Below are 16233 nucleotides of genomic sequence, written 5' to 3'. Positions count from 1 at the left end.
CTGCTTTTCCAATTTTTTTTTTTTGTGGAAAAGCAGACGTGTTCCTTGGACACTGTAGAGCTTTTCCAGGATCCCGGAAAAGCTCTGTAGTGGAGACATAGTTTAAGGATGCTAAACTAGGCTGGTGCTGACTCTGGAATAACCCCGCTGTCATGGACTCTCAGGAGGAGGAAAGGCTGGTAAGAGGAAGGTTACCAGACCTAGTTGGCGGGGAGGGAAAGGATGCAGCATGTAGGATGATAGCTGCTGCCCTCCTGTTTTGACTCTACACAGTTTTCAAACTGATTCCATGCACCCGCTCTGTGGAATTCTGTGCACAGAGGGGCTGGCAATAAACCTCTCTTGGCAAGATTGTTTGCTTAGTTTGCACCAAGGACCTGGTTTACAAAGGCACTGCATTCTCAGGCTACTCCTGTCTAGCTGCTGCTTCTCAGTCACATGCCCCTAGAGAAGTAATGCACGTTCCTATTCTGGCTATAATTTGAAGTGAGATTTTTATAAACAATTCTGTTAAACTGCTGAAGTTATTAACTCCCTCCTGTTCCAGGTCTGTTTATTTCTAACCCAATACAGCATGCTAACAAAATCACACCTCTAAATATAGGCTTCACCTGACTAAGGAACATATGATGACTAATCAGTTGCATTTCAAATGTCTAGTTAATTGATCAAGCATTTTTATAGCCTGAACCATGTTTTAAGATTGAGATTTTCACAGCCACCTGCTTCATACTGACCCCACTCCCCACATTCCCTGGGGAAACTAAAGTATGTTGTTGCATTTTGTTCTGTGTTTTTATACAAGTAAAAATCCTTTTTGAGGATGAGTTCAGTTGCTTGGGTTATCCATCCCATTTTGGATCTGATGTTTATGTCCTCTCCACCCAATAAGGCTCAATGTCTATTAAGTCTCCCCCCAATCCACTGTCTGTCTAATGCAGCAATTTAGTGGCTCCTCTCATCCATTTTCTGTCACCCTTCAGTCCTGGCATCACGAGGAAGTTTTGATCAGTTTGATTTACATGGACACCACAAAACAGTCATCTGCCAAAGCTGATGTGGCTTGGTAGCGCATTCCGTTTCCGGTCGAGTAGGAAGAGCCAGAGAAAGTGAATTCTGCTCCTAGGCCGGGGTGGGCAATCATTTTTGAGCAGGGGCCACTTAAAATTTTTTTGAAGTGGTTGTGGGCCAACCCAGAAGGGGCAGAGCCTCAGGCGGAAGGGGCAGAACCTTTAAATAGCAGGAGTTGAAAGGACTCGCACCTAACCTGAAACTCCCAGGCAGCTCCCATCTCTGGCTAACATGATGCAAGCCCTTTCAATTCCTGCTATTTAAAGGGCTCCCTGCTCCTGGCTGTACTGCTAGCACATCGCCTGGGAGCTGGGGACATGGGAGCCCTTTCAAGTGCTTCTATTTAAAGGGCTCGCGCCTTCTCTGGGGTTGTTGCCTGGCAGGCACGGAGAAGGTGTGAGCCCTTTACACAGAGTCGTGTGGCTCCAGCCCCGAGGCAACACGCTAGGGGGCAGGGCCTGGAACAGCCGCATGGGTCGGGTCAAAGCCCTAGGCGGGCCGAATTCAGCCAGCTAAGTGACTTTTGCCCACCCCTGTCCTAGACCAAAGACTTGCAGTTGAAGCGGTACCCACCAGGGACTGTTACACCTGCATTAAAGGCGTTTGGTACCAGTACAGGAAAGGAAATAAACTACGGGTATAACTGTAGCCACATGATGAAGATTGTGCCAGGAAACGCTTTTCTGTTATGGTCACGCCCCGAACTGCAATAGCAGTACAAAAGCCACGTTCAGACAAGGCGTAAGGCATGTGCATTTGAAATGCAGACCTGCCTCCAGTTTCACTTAGTCACACTTTGGAGTGTTTGGAAGCAGCTCTGTAAGCCACTTCTCCAGTGTCCTGCAACCCCAGTAACATGAGCTGATACTGGAGTGGGCAATTGATCTATCTGGGCAGGGGCCTGTCTCCAACAGTGATAAGTAGAGAAATAAATAGAGACACATTCTCCCACAGGTATTTAACAGGGGGGAATTCTGCTCACCTTCCACCATAGAACAGCTTGTGACATTACTTGGGCCTAACCTTTCTGCATTACAGTGAGGCTGAGGGCTGGTGGGGTGCTGCCTCCATGCCACATCAACCAAGACTTCAAGCAGGATCTTTCAGGGTAACCAGCAGCAGCCTGACTTGGTGAACCTCCTCCCCTTCAAAGGTGAAATGTATCCTTCCACTCAGAGCCCAAGCAAATCCTAGTATTTAAGGCTAGAGGGATGCATAGACCTTGTTCAAATCTGCACCGAGGGGAATTTTACCCTAAACAGAATGAGCTGTCTCAGCTAGTCAGAGTGACTGCCTCCTGGAGGTTATTCTGGCCCAAACATCTAATTATTTTCTTGAAGCCTGCTCAATTGTCTCAAGGATTCCCTTGCGGGAATGAATTCCACAAGTGAATTATACTCAGCAAGTGCATTTCCCTTTATTCCACTCAAAACAGGTTCTCTTTCCATTTTAGTGTTGCTTGACTAGCAAACTAGGGTCACCAAATATTTTCCATGTAGCTTGTCAGATAAATTTTTCCAAATGTAGCATGTCAGCTACATTTCTGGTGCTAGAGTTATCTACGACAAACAACAAAATATTTACAGTAAGCAGACAGAGTTTAATTTCAGCTTCCATTCTTAGACCATCCCAGAAGGTTATATGCTTGTTGAAACTCTCTAGTCTGGCACCCTCAGGACCTGACAGCTGCCGAACCAGAGAATTTGCCAAACCACAGGAAGTCAACAGTGTAGCGAGTGGGTCTCTTTATTTTTATTTTGCTGAGGTGACTAAAGGAACAGTGCTACTTCATAATATATAACTGCACTGATATGACTGTTCTGAAACACCCCAGAGAAGTCTGTGCCTAGCCAAGCTTAGCAGCTGTCTTCATAACAAAGTGTTAGTGTTGTTACACAATTTTATTTTATTGGCATAAGTAAATAAGCAGGTTTCAAAGAAGAAAAAATGGTTACATACCTTCTTGTGACTGTTGCTCTTTGAGATGTGTTGTTAATATCCATTCCAGTACCCACTCTCCTTCCCACAGTCGGGGTAACTGGCAAGAAGGAACTGAAGGGGCGGGAGTTGGCAGGGATCTATATTGGTCACCATTTCGGCACCACTCCAGGGGGCACCCAGACAGACCCTATGGCTAGCCTCTAGGGGAAAAAAATCTTCTGGCTAACACGCACGTGCACACACCGACACCTAATTGGAATGGACATGAACAACACATCTCAGAGAACAACAGTCACGAGAAGCAGCATCACCAACACTTCCTGCTTCCTGGGCTCTCAGAAGACATTTAGGGATAAATTAGAGCTAAATAACGTCACAGAACACTGAGAGCCAGGACTGGTAGCTGTAAACAAATTTTACAGGACCATGAGAAACCTGGCCAGACCCATGATAAGCAGACATCTGGCTAACTAAAATCATTCTGGACCATGGATGTTGCCGGTCTAGAGAGTGCCAGACTGGAGAGCTTCAACCTGTACAAAAAATTGCTGAGTTGTTGGAGTAATTCATCTCTTTGTATACCAGAGGTTGCATCCATGCAAGTGCACAGATTTTGTATTGGTCCTCAGCACCAGGGTGAACATTATTTAAAAGTAGAGTGAATCTGGTTTTGCTCAAAGCTCCAGGAATAAAGCACAACCCCTTTATTTAGCTAACATCGCAATCCAGTGGACATAATTTATCTACAGCATTTGGCATTTTCATCTTGAATTTCACTCAACAGATCCTGTCCTCTGCAAAGCAAAATGGGGAAGCCATAGTGCAGGCAAATCTTATGTGTGTTCAAGATACATAATTGCAGCATCAGAAATATGGGTGAAAAACTCAAATACAATGCTGAGAAATAGGAGAGAAGATCAGTATAATATAGAAACAAGATTAAAAAAATTCATAGGAAAAACATTTTGATTTATAGAAATTTAACAATGTTAGTCAAATGACATATCTTTAAATATCCTTTAAAATATCTATCTTTTGGGCAGGAAAACATTGGAAGAAATTTCTAACTTAAAATGACAACAGGGCTAACTTTTCATTTATAAGATGGGGTGAGGGGTGGACAGAAGGGCGGCTTTGGAGACCAGTGTGAGAGTCTCTTGGCTTAACCCTGTCTTGGTTTTGGCCAATCAGCCCTCTCATTTCCATGCAGGCATGTTTTCCTCCTGCTTACTTATTTGTGTAGATTCTCTCCATTACTCCCTTTGCTAGTCAGAAAGATATAAGGGGCCACTATCAGCAAACCACCCCTATACACTTAGGCTATGTCTAGACTGCAGGCTTCTTTCGAAAGAGAGCGTCTAGACTGCACGGAGAAATTTCGAAAAAGCGGCTTGCTTTTTCGAAAGAAAGCATCCAGTGAGTTTGGATGCTCTCTTTTGAAGAAGCCCTATTTACATTGAAGAACGCCTTCTTTCGAAAGAGGAACTTTCGAAAGAAGGCGTTCTTCCTCGTGAAATAAGGTTTACCGCCATTGAAAGAAAAGCCGTGTTCTTTCGAATTAATTTCGAAAGAACGCGGCTTGAGTCTGGACGCAGGGGAAGTTTTTTCGAAAAAAGGCTACTTTTTTCGAAAAAACCCCTGAGTCTGGACACAGCCTCTGGTTGCATCTAGACTGGCATGATTTTGCGCAAATACTTTTAACGGAAAAGTTTTTCCGTTAAAAGTATTTGCGCAAGAGAGCGTCTATACTGGCATGTGCTTTTGCGCAAAAAATTTGCTTTTGTGCAAAAGCATCAGTGCCATTGTAGACGCTCTCTTGTGCAAGAAAGCTCCGGCAGCCATTTTAGCCATCGGGCTTTCTTGCGCAAGAAATTAACTTGGCTGCCTACACTGGCCTCTTGTGCAAGAATACTTGCGCAAGAGGGCTTATCCCTGAGCGGGAGCGTTGGAGTATTTGCGCAAGAACCACTGATTTTGTACAGTACAAAATCAGTGTTCTTGCACAAATACTCGTGGCCAGTGTAGACAGGCGGCAAGATTTTGCGCAAAAGTGGCCGTTTTTGCGCAAAATCTTGCCAGTCTAGATGCACCCTTACTGAATTTGGAACCAGCAAGCCAAGAGCTATTTAGCATTTTCATCAGTGAAGAGCCAAAGCCCCCTGCAGTATTGCATTCCTGACACCAGAGGGTGGTCTGTGGAAGTTATAAATAACAGCACTTTGCAATCCCACCCAGAAACCAAAATGGAGTCCAATGGCGTGGTGTAATTTGGGTTCTCTTAATTCTAGAGAAAGGTCCACTACAATGTTGCCTTCAGGTAAGCATGTTGAAGCTTTTGCTTCTTGAGATAATAGCACGTACTGAGGGGAAAAGGCAGGTGTTACCTGCGCAGTTGGGTTCTCCCTTGTGTTTCTCTTGTAAACTCTTTTTCTTTTCTTTAAGTATAAATGTCATACTGTTAAACTAACCCTTTCCTAGCTCTGCTCCTTGGGCATCTGAAAACCCACTAATTTAGTTGCCTAGCTTTCCCCCCCACATGTGCAAACTTTGACCTATGCTGTGCTGAGCTGCTAATGGGCTAGCTGGAGCTATGCCGCTCAGCCCTCAATGAGGAATAGGGGGTAGTTGTATCACTGCAGAAGATATCTGGGGAAGGAAGGAATTGGAGCTGTTCAGACAAATTCATTTGCACCCCGGAAGGAAGCTTTGAAAGTAGGGGCCCTCTGATTCCTACCTTATGGGTTCCATCTGTTTCTTTTCTCTGCCTCCTACCTACACACTTTCTATGCTTTGCAACACACCTGCAATCAGTATCTGGGCAGGTTCTGTGCAGCCATATGGGGAGCGGTAGCAAGATCTTCCTTCCTTGGATGGCTGTCACATGAGAGCACAAAGGACAGTCTGGCCTGTCTGACTTCAGTAAGTTATCTAGCTAGAGCAGTGAGAGATATGAGAGATAGTAAGTACTTGCTTAATACCAGATGATGGTCCCAACCCTGGAAGAGGCCAGTGCCCTCAGCACTCATGGACTCCACTGTGAGATATGGGTGTTTTGCAGAAGGTGGCTTCCACTTTCCAGCACGGGGCCCTGTGTTAGTTCGGATGTCACTGGGGGTGGGTGTCAGGAGCCCAGGAATCTCTTCTCTCAAAGCACTGAGGCTCTGTGCTGCAGGGTAGTACAGAACCATGGGGTTCTTCGGTCCTATTCACAAAGTCCCTGGGCAGATGGTTGACACCAGGGGCTCTCAGACTTCATTGCAGCCCAGTCCCCTTTCCTACACAATCCCAGGAGGGGGGAATCAAAGCCGGAGCCCCACTGCTCTAGGGGCCAAAGCTGATGTTCCAGGAGGGAGGCCCTTAGGCTCTGGCCCCAGGCAGTGGGATTCAGCCCTGGTGACCCTGTTAAAAGTAGGTGGCAACCCACTTGGAGGTCCCAACCCACAGTTTGCAAACCGCTGGTCTCCAAGCCCCTCATCCCTCATGCAAGCATGCCCGGTGCTCAGAGTCTCTTCTGTGAAGGTTGTAAAAGCTTGGTCAGGACTACCAAGAACATTCTAATAAGAAATGACAGATGACTTGGAATGTGGGTGCAGTTCCGCTTGACCCCCACAAGCTCACGTGTTCACCTGAATGTCAGGAGTCTGGAAGCTTCGGCTGAAAACAGGCTGCAAACACCTCAATAGCTGCCTGCCTTATGTGATTGTTGGCATTCTTGGCTCAGTGTCAGCATGAGTCTGAAGGAAAACCCCTGGAGTTAGTGGGAGTTAAGGGAACGATTCAGATTGTCACAAAGGCTCCCTTTAGGGGGTCCACTGTGGCACCGGAAATGAGCAGGGGTTCGGAGAAAAGTTGTTTTCTTCGCTCCCAGCCATCTTTAGCTCTTTCTCCAAGGTGTGACGAGACTGTAGGGCCCTAAATTGCAGCTCAGTGATCTCTTTTGTTGTCCTGTGGCTGTTTACTCGGACCACATAGTGGTCCTGTGTTAACTGCCAGTCTCTTTGAAGCGGCAGTGTTCTGTGGAGAATGTCTTCTTCACATGTGATGCCAGTGCTTTGATTCTGAGCATGGGAACAGCAAACATTATCGACTGGCTTCCCAGGTCTGGAGGGGTGTCTTTGGTTTGACAGAAGGCAAAGCTGTTTACACTCCACCCCCCCAGCCAATACCCTGGCTGCCTTCTCGCTAAGAGATACTAAACCCATTTGTTTGTTTATATCAAGGTGTCATTGCAAGCCCATAAAGCTTTTGAGCTCATTGCAGGAGGCTTGAGCTGATCCATGGAAAAACTTGCTGGTCAAAACTAGATAGCACTCAATTATTCTTTACTATTTAGCTGAGAAGGCTGGATTTTCAGAAGTGAACCACGCACGTGACTCCCATGGAAGGTATTAAGAGTTGAGCATGGTCAGTGGAGCCTCTTATTTTGGTGCCTAAAGATTGACTTAGGGCAGCAGTGGGGAACCTTTTTTGGGTTGGGGGCTGCACACCCACAGAAAAATCAGTCGGGGGCTGCACACAAGTGAGAAGCAAAAAACCAAAAACCAGTCCCTCCCTGACGTGACCTCTGACTGAGAAGCAGAAAGACACTCTTCACATTCCCCTCACACATCAGGGCCTAGGGGGACCCAGCCTAGTAGATTTTGTGCGCTCCAGCCCCATGGTGGAGTAGTGGTGGGGCTGGACCACGAGGGTCAGCTTCCCAATGATGGAAGGGAGGGAGGGAGGGAGGGAGGGGGGCATGAGCCTCAGGGCTGGATCCGGGCAAGCCAGCGGCCACATCCAGCCCCCAGGCCTGAAGTTCCCCTCCCCTGATTTAAGGCCTAACTTTACCCATGTGCATCTGAAAAAAGAGGCAAAGAAGGAGATAGAACACTAAGCCCTCACTTTGCAAAGATGCATTAAGCTTTATGATTCCCGTCTTTCAGATGGGGAGGCCCTGGCTCTGAGAGAAGACGTGACTTACCCAAGATCCCACAGACATTGGTTTCATAGCTGGGAGGAAGTAGCCAGGATCCCTGAATCCCATTGTGGTACCTTCTTATCTGCTGCACCGAACTAGTAAGTACTGCTAGTGAGCGTTGGTTTCTTAAAAGCGGAGGTTTTTTTGGAACGGAGGGCAACTTTATAATTAGCCAGAAAATATTTTTGTTTTAAATGGGAATCTCACCCTGATGTGAAAACTCCTTTCCATGTGGCTGAGTGGTTACCGGAGCACCTGGTGGTCCGTGGCGTGCTGGCAGGTCACATGGCCCTGGCTCTCCTCCTCCTCTCCAGCCATGGGAAACAGGAAAGGTGGCAGAAGGGAACAGCTGCGTGTGGCTCACTTTCTCCAAACCCAACAAAGCATTTCTCACGTTGTAGGCAGCAGAAACTCTGTTGTTTTCCATGGAAACGATTATTGTTGCCACAGAGATGTCACGGGGGGGGGGGGGGGGGAGGTGAAGGAGGGGAGTGGATCCACTTGCTCAGAAGGGAAGAGGTCCAAACAATTCTGGGTTGGGTGTGCACCTGGCAATCCAGTCTGAGTACTGCCCCAGGAAGAGAGCTGCCTCCACAAGGTAGCTCCCAGTCACAATCTAATCCCTGGCCCCATGGATGAGCTAAAATGTATCTATCTGGCAAAACATCTGTCTGGCTTCAAGATAAAGCTAGATGGGTTTCTGAAGGAGATGGTTTGATGAGGTAACATGATCTTGGCAATTAGTTGACCTTTCACTATCAGTGGTAAATAGGCCAATGGAGGGATGATAGGAGTTGCTATAGAGAATTTTTTTCTGGGTGTCTGGCTTGTGAGTCTTGCCCACATGCTCAGGGTTCAGCTGATCGCCATATTTGGGGTCAGGAAGGAATTTTCATCCAGGGTAGATTGGCAGAGGTCCTGGAGGTTTTTCGCCTTCCTCTGTAGCATGGGGCATGGGTCACTAGCGGGAGGATTCTCTGCATCTTGGGGTCTTTGAACCATCGTTTCAAGGACTTCAGTATCTGAGATATAGGTGAGAAGATTATTCTAGCAGTGGGTGGGTGAGATTCTGTGGCCTGCACTGTGCAGGGGTCAGACTAGATGATCAAAATGGTCCCTTCTGAGCTTAAAGTCTATGAGTCTATGAGTATCAGGTGGGGCAGACTATTGCCACTGCTGCAGGGACTTAGCCACCCTGGCCTGTGTTTTGGGGATGGAGGCAATTCCAAGGCTGCCCCCACTTCTGCCTACCTGCATGGGATGCGGAGTGGCAGCTTAGTAGCAGCTCCTGCTTAGCCTGGTGTAGATCTGGCAGTGCAGGTGGCCCATGCAGAGAATTAAGGGGGTGCCTGAGAGTCTCTTTCTCTCTCGCATCGGCATGAGTTGGGCTCACGGCTGACCCTTCTTTGAAAGATGTGGCCTATGCTGCAGAAGGACTAGAGAGGTCTTGGCATAGTTCATTCTGCTTACTCTGCCTACAAGATACAATTCTCTCACTGATGTTGCTGTATGCATTTTCTACTGGCCTTGATTCAGTTCAGATGCGGTTTTATTGTGCTAGGCCTTCCCAGTTCACTTATGTAAACCAAAGCTTTTATCTCGAGTATTCCACTTAGCATGAGCCTTTAGCATCCTGTTGTCATGACAATGCAGCACTGTGAGGGAGGAAAAACATCATGCATGTATCCCTAAGGAGTCTCTTTAAGCAGATTATATTTCATAGAGACAGATACAGGTAACTACCCAGAGTATAGGTTTGATGTAGAGTTGTTATGGGCTCCTAGGTAATACATGTATTTGGAGGGCTAAGTCTGTACACCGCTGATTGCATACGCACTTGAATTGTTTAATATGCATATGTCAAGTACACTGGTATTTTCTGCTTTCTTCCATGCTGATGGATGCCTGGGAGTTCAATGTAGAATGTTCTGCACCTGAATAGCAGCTTACAGAGGTTTTGGAGGGTGCACGGTTATGGTTTGCACTGTGCCGTATGACAATACAAAAACTATTATATCGTTTGGAGTGCCATGGTTTAGAAGGAAATCACTGGAAACACAGAGAGCTTGAGCAGTTGCAAGTGTCCATTTATTTCATAACACAGAACTAACTAGAACCAGCCCAAACTGACTGGGCTGACCCTTAGTTTCCTAACTCAGTTACTATAACAACAAGATCTATATCTACAACACCAATACACCACAAAAACCTGTGGTGCAGCGAGGTATTGTGTAGGTCTAAAATAGGTCACGCAAGAAGTCTGTGTCTAGACTGCACCCCTTTTGCGGAAAAGGGATGCAGATTAGACACAGCGCAATTACAAATGAAGCAGGGATTTAAATCTCCCCCGCTTCATTTGCATGAACATGGCTGCCGCTTTTTTCCGTCTCGGGGCTTTGCCGGCAAAAAGCGCCAGTCTAGACGAGGATCTTTTGGAAAATAAAGCCTTTTCTGAAAGATCCCTTATTCCTCTCAAAATCAGGAATAAGGGATCTTTCGGAAAAGGCTTTATTTTCCGGAAGATCCTCGTCTAGACTGGCGCTTTTTGCCGGCAAAGCCCCGAGACGGAAAAAAGCGGCAGCCATGTTCATGCAAATGAAGCGGGGGAGATTTAAATCCCCGCTTCATTTGTAATTGCGCTGTGTCTAATCTGCATCCCTTTTCCGCAAAAGGGGTGCAAGTCTAGACACAGCCGAAGAGATTAACCCCTTTCCAGAGATGTCACAATTTGGTTTTAACTCAATGTTGCGGATTTCATGCATATTACAAGTAGCTGATAGTCTTATATAGGTCTTGGAGTCTGGTTTCTCATAGATTGTTTGGCTACATTGTAAAGGTAGGATGTTTCTTTTATTGCAGTGATTCCTTTCCTTGTCGCTGCTGTAAATACAGTCTGAATAAATCTCTCTCTCTGATTCTGTAGATTTAGTGAGCATGTGGGTTAGACTCATGCTGAGAAGAAGCTCTAGGGACCTGGACATCCTAGATGATACATAACTTTTCATCTATGTCACACTGGCAGGGTGCACGCTCCCCACTGTGCCTCAGTGCCCCAACTGTCCTCATTTAGCCCCTCTCGGGGCAAGTTACAGTCTGTACGGGTTGCTCATTATTGGCATTGGGGTTATCTCTATTGCCCCGCTTACCCAGGCTGCATTGTAATCCGCCTCCAAACCCCTAGGCCTTGCCTCCAGCCCCTGGCCAGGGGGAGTCTTGGCTGGCCCTCTCCCAGCCCTAGCTGGCTATCCCCAGCTGTTCTCCCTCCTGGGATCCCCTGCTTCCTCCACAGTCAGTCCTTCGCTGGCTTTCCCCATCTAAGCAAGCTGTGCTCCTCTATATAGCTGCCGACCGGGCCCTCACTCCCCTACCGGCTTCAGCTGGCCTCTTCAAGCCAACTGTGTTTCCCTATTTAGCTGCCAGCTGGGCTCTCACTAGCCCTAACGGCCTCAGCTGCCCTCTCTGTTCTCAGCCCCCGCTCAGGGCCTGAGTCTTGGCCTTAAAGGGCCAGTGCAGGGCAGCAGGCGCCCTGTCACACACGCCAGGTCAAAACCAACATAGAATCCTAGAACACTGGAACTGGAAGGGACCTCAAGAGGTCATCGAGCCCAGTCCCCTGTGGTCAAAAGTGCATCTGTCTGGTTTTTGTTCCATGATCTGCTTGGCGCAAGTTGCGGGTTTCAGTGTACTTCCTAAAGGGTGTATGTGGACATATCAAAAAACACTGTCATAGCTAGAGCCGGCCTGTTTCCTTCCCTAACTGACAAAGAAATAAGGTTGGGATTTACAAACGTGATCTGCGTTGGCCTGGCCACTTCCGTGAACAGTCAAACCACTGCAGATGTCAATGGGATTGTATTTACTTAAGCCAGCACTGAAAACTTGAAATCCTCGCTCACGGTGCCTCAGAGCAATGGCCCAAGCCCTTCAGTTTGTTGGGCTAAAAGAGTCCAAGACCTTGAAAGTCTGAATATTGCAACAGATTTTTTTCTCACTCTTTCACACAGACTTTGGTCGTGGTGTTTTAGCAGCACTGTGGATTGGTGGGATCCTTCAGTCTTCCGCATTCTCCTTGAGGTCTTTTCCCATCCGCAGCGTGGTCACTGACACTGCAGAACTGCAGGTTTGGGTAGTGACTATTTTGGGTCAGATTCTGAGCTGGCTTCCTTCCCATGGACTCCCCTTGACGACCATAGGACTTACTGGGACTGAACAGCTCCCAAGTCAGGCAGAGGTCATCTCCTTGTCGGCTGTGTCTAGACTGGCAAGTTTTTCCGCAAAATCATATGATTTTGCGGAAAAACTTGCCAACTGTCTACACTGGCTGCTTGAATTTCCGTAAGAACACTGACGATCTCATGTGAGATCGTCAGTGTTCTCGAGGAAATACTGTGCTGCTCCCGTTCGGGCAAAAGCCCTCTTGTGCAAATCATTTCCCCTCATTACGCCTTTCCCCCAATTCCCCTCATTCCTCGGGTGATAGAGAAGATACTGGCGGATGTAGCAACAGTAATCCTGGTGGCTCCCTTTTGGCCCCGCCAGACTTGGCTGCCGCAACTGATGCACATGTTGATGTCTCAGCCTCTCCAGCTTCCGCAGTGGCCCAACCTCCTCTCTCAGCAGCATGGCACCCTTCTCCACCCCAGTGTCAACCGCCTGCACCTAACAGCCTGGCTCCTGACTGGCTCCAAGGACCGGAATTAACCTGTTCCCAAGCAGTCAGAGAAGTCCTCATACAAAGCAGGCGCCAATCCACCAGGAGGTCTTACCTCTACAAGTGGCGGCGCTTCCAGACGTGGTGCCACTCACAGGACACGGACCCTCGAAGGGCACCTATACAATCCATCCTCGACTATATGCTCTACTTACGCTCACAGAGCTTGGTGATTACTTCACTTAAGGTTCACTTGGCTGCAATCTCAGCCTTCCATTCTCCCGTAGACGGATCTTCTGTCTTTGCGCATTCACTCGCAAAGAGGTTCATGAAAGGAATTACCAACCTTTACCCACCATACAGGCCCACTCCTGAGCCCTGGGACCTTACCTTGGTACTGGACACTCTTACTCGGCCACCATTTGAACCGCTGGCAACTTGTGACATGCAGACTCTCACCACTAAGGTTGCCTTTCTCCTGGCGATCACGTCAGCCCGCAGCGTTTCTGAACTCGCAGCACTTTCCGCCGATCCTCCGTATACGTTATTCACCCAACAGGGGGGTCACATTACGCTGTCACCCAGCCTTCTTGCCAAAAGTCAATTCACCATTCCACGTCAACGAGCCCATGGTTTTTCCCATTTTCTTTCTGAAACCACACGCTAACCCCGAGGAGGCGTGCCTGCACACACTAGACATCAGGAGAGCGCTTGCATTCTACTTGGACAGAACGCGCTCTTTTCGAAAGTCCTCACGCCTACTACTATCCCTGGCAACCCACTCTAAAGGCCAACTGATCTCCTCGCAGCGCATCTCCTCACATATTGTGAATTGCATCACTAACTGTTACGCCATCTGCGGCAGATCCCTGCCCTGTAGACCAAAAGCACACTTGACCAGGAGCATGTCCACTTCCATGGCATTCCTGAAAAACGTTCCCCTGAGAGACATATGCCGTGCGGCTACTTGGTCATCTTCGTCTACGTTCGCTAGGCATTATGCCCTGGATCGCTTCAGGGCTACAGACATAGCAGTCGCTCAAGCAGTTCTCTCTTCTGTGCACAGATAATTCCGAAGCACGGCATCTCTGTTTGGGCTACTGCTTCCTACTCACCTTCAGTGGAGCACCCACGGGGACATCACTCAAAGAAGAAGAAATTGTTACTCACCTTGTGCAGTAACATCTGTTCTTCGAGATGTGTGTCCCCGTGGGTGCTCCATGACCCGCCCTCCTCCCTGCTTCGGAACGCTTATGTTTGTATCTTACAGATGTTCCGGCTAGGAGGAACTGGCGCGTCGGACCGCTCAACGCAGAAAAGAGCACGAATGGCGCGAGGCACTTCTGCGCATGCGCGGTCCTCAGGAGGGGGCTACTGCTGGCAAAAACTCTCCGGTTTGCGGTGCTGGGACAAGCCCGACACCTTCAGTGGAGCACCCACAGGGACACCCATCTCGAAGAACAGATGTTACTGCACAAGGTGAGTAACAATTTCTTCTTGTGAAAATGCTATGCTGCTCCCGTTCGGGCAAAAGTCCTTTTGCGCAAAACTTTTGCGCAAAAGGGCCAGTGTAGACAGCTCAAATTTGTTTTGCGCAAAAAAGCTCCAATCACGAAAATGGCGATCGGGGCTTTTTTGCGGAAGAGCGCGTCTAGATTGGCACGGAAGCTTTTCCACAAAAAGTGCTTTTGCGGAAAAGCGTCTGTGCTAATCTAGATGCTCTGTTCCGAAAATGCTTTTAACTGAAAAGTTTTCCGTTAAAAGCATTTCCGGAAAATCATGCCAGTCTAGACACAGCCATTGTAAGTACAGCTTCAGTGAGGGCCATGAAGGTACAGCAGGTTTAACTGAATCCAGGAGGAGTTGAAGGAGCTGAGTGGGAGAGGCAGTGGGAAGAACATGTTGCCATGGCTTATTTCTTACCTAGTAGGTTTTACCTTCCTCTGGTCATCTTCCATTAGCATTGAAAGCACTTGAGATATATTATACAAGACATCATCCTGCTTCTCAATAACATGTGTCAGCCTTCATATTTCACCAGCGTGAGACAGGAGAGCTAGACAGACACTGAAAATTTTTCATCTTCCCTCTCACCAAGGCTCCCTTTTGTATGGAAGAGGAGGGAGGACAGGTGGCAAATCAAACCATGAGTGCAGAGCCATTTTCCCTTCTGAATGGCACTTACTCTGCTGATCATAGGCTGGGACTTTAACAAATCAACTAAACCAGCTGGTGGTGAGAGAAATAGCGAAATGGTTTCTCTCTTTCAAATAGACGGTTCTGAGGATTCCGTCCCTGGTACCGGTATCTCTCTTGGCTGCTTTAAACAAACCAATCCATCTAGCTTCATACTGTACGGTCGCAGCAGTGCTGGGGAGTGGATTTGTTCCGTTTGGCAGCTGCTGTCAGAGGGGGCTGAGTCACCCAGATTTATTCCACTTGCCCAGCTGGCAGAGTAGCTCCGAAGTTGAGGAGTATCCTCGACATGCTTCATGTAGCATCAGCTGACACTGTGTGGCATCAGCTCCGACCTCAGACTGCCTCCTGAGATTTCTGGGAGCAGCTTCTCTCCTGCTGATCATCCCTCATTTCTTTTTAACCCAAGTACAACTGGGACCCCGACTTACAACTTGGTTAATGAACCCAGGAAAACAGCACATTACTGACACGATTCCCTCGGTTCTTATCACAGTGCCTAGAAGCCCCATTCATGGATCAGGATCCCTTTCTGCTGGGTACCGTACAAAAAGATGGTTAGACTTCTTGATTTCTGTCTGATGTCAGACAGCTGGACATCAGTGCACGGAGATGGGCTTGGTGACCCCTGGTATACGTTGGGAGTGGCTCCATGAACATTAGTGGAGCCACACGTGCATCAAACCAATGAGAGGAGAATCTAGCCCTTCACGTCACAGGGTCAGAACAGGAGTGGGGCTAGGAATCAAGGTTGCCTCAGGCTCAGCTGTTGACTTGCAGTGTGACCCTGGGCATATCGCTTGACTCTGTTGCACTTCTGTTTCCCCATCTGTGAAATGGGGATCTTATCAATACTGTGACAAACCCTCACCAGTCTCGGAATGTCACATGTATCTATATGTCACATTGCTTGACCACATGGAACTTGGTGATAGTGAGGCTAGAATTCTGATCTTCTGACTTCAAAAGCACGGGCTCCTTCTCCCCTTGGGGGCTAATGGAACCTTAGCTGTTGGCCATGTAGCTGAAAGCCTCAAGTGTAAGTAAGCGGCAGCCTGCTCATGCACTAATCAGGGCTGTTTTGAGACTTAACTCTCAAGGGTTTCAAAGTGTGCGGTGCAGATGAAAGGTGCTGTGTAAAAGCAAAGAGTTATTAGCAGTCCAGTACTGCTGATTATGCTGCTTCCTCAAAAATAAAAATGCCTTTCCTCAACTCCAATATAAGTACCTTTTTCTGCAAAAAATTTCTCCAGGTAACAGAATAGACATGGACTGGACTGGGCTAAACCTGTCCCTGCCTGCACTGCTTAGCATGGATAGCCTCATGCCAGGTCTACCCTACTGGAGAAAGTCAACCTCAGATATGCCACTCCAGCTACAAGAACAGGGTAGCTGGGGTAGACGTACCTTACGT

The 16233-nt window shown here is 47.9% G+C and overlaps 1 protein-coding gene across 1 annotated transcript in view; it reads left to right on the top strand.

Annotated features, from left to right (window-relative positions):
• SPNS3 (SPNS lysolipid transporter 3, sphingosine-1-phosphate (putative)) overlaps positions 1 to 16233 on the top strand; it is a 112674-nt gene that overhangs the window by 86429 nt on the left and 10012 nt on the right. The window contains exon 12 of the transcript XR_012896993.1: positions 7938 to 8070. The gene's annotated coding sequence lies outside the window, so the exon portion shown is untranslated. The remainder of the gene's footprint in view (positions 1 to 7937; positions 8071 to 16233) is intronic.

The sequence above is a fragment of the Pelodiscus sinensis genome, chromosome 21, assembly GCF_049634645.1.
Source record: "Pelodiscus sinensis isolate JC-2024 chromosome 21, ASM4963464v1, whole genome shotgun sequence".
Lineage (NCBI taxonomy): Eukaryota > Metazoa > Chordata > Testudines > Trionychidae > Pelodiscus > Pelodiscus sinensis.
This window is presented reverse-complemented; position numbering and strand designations above follow the sequence as displayed.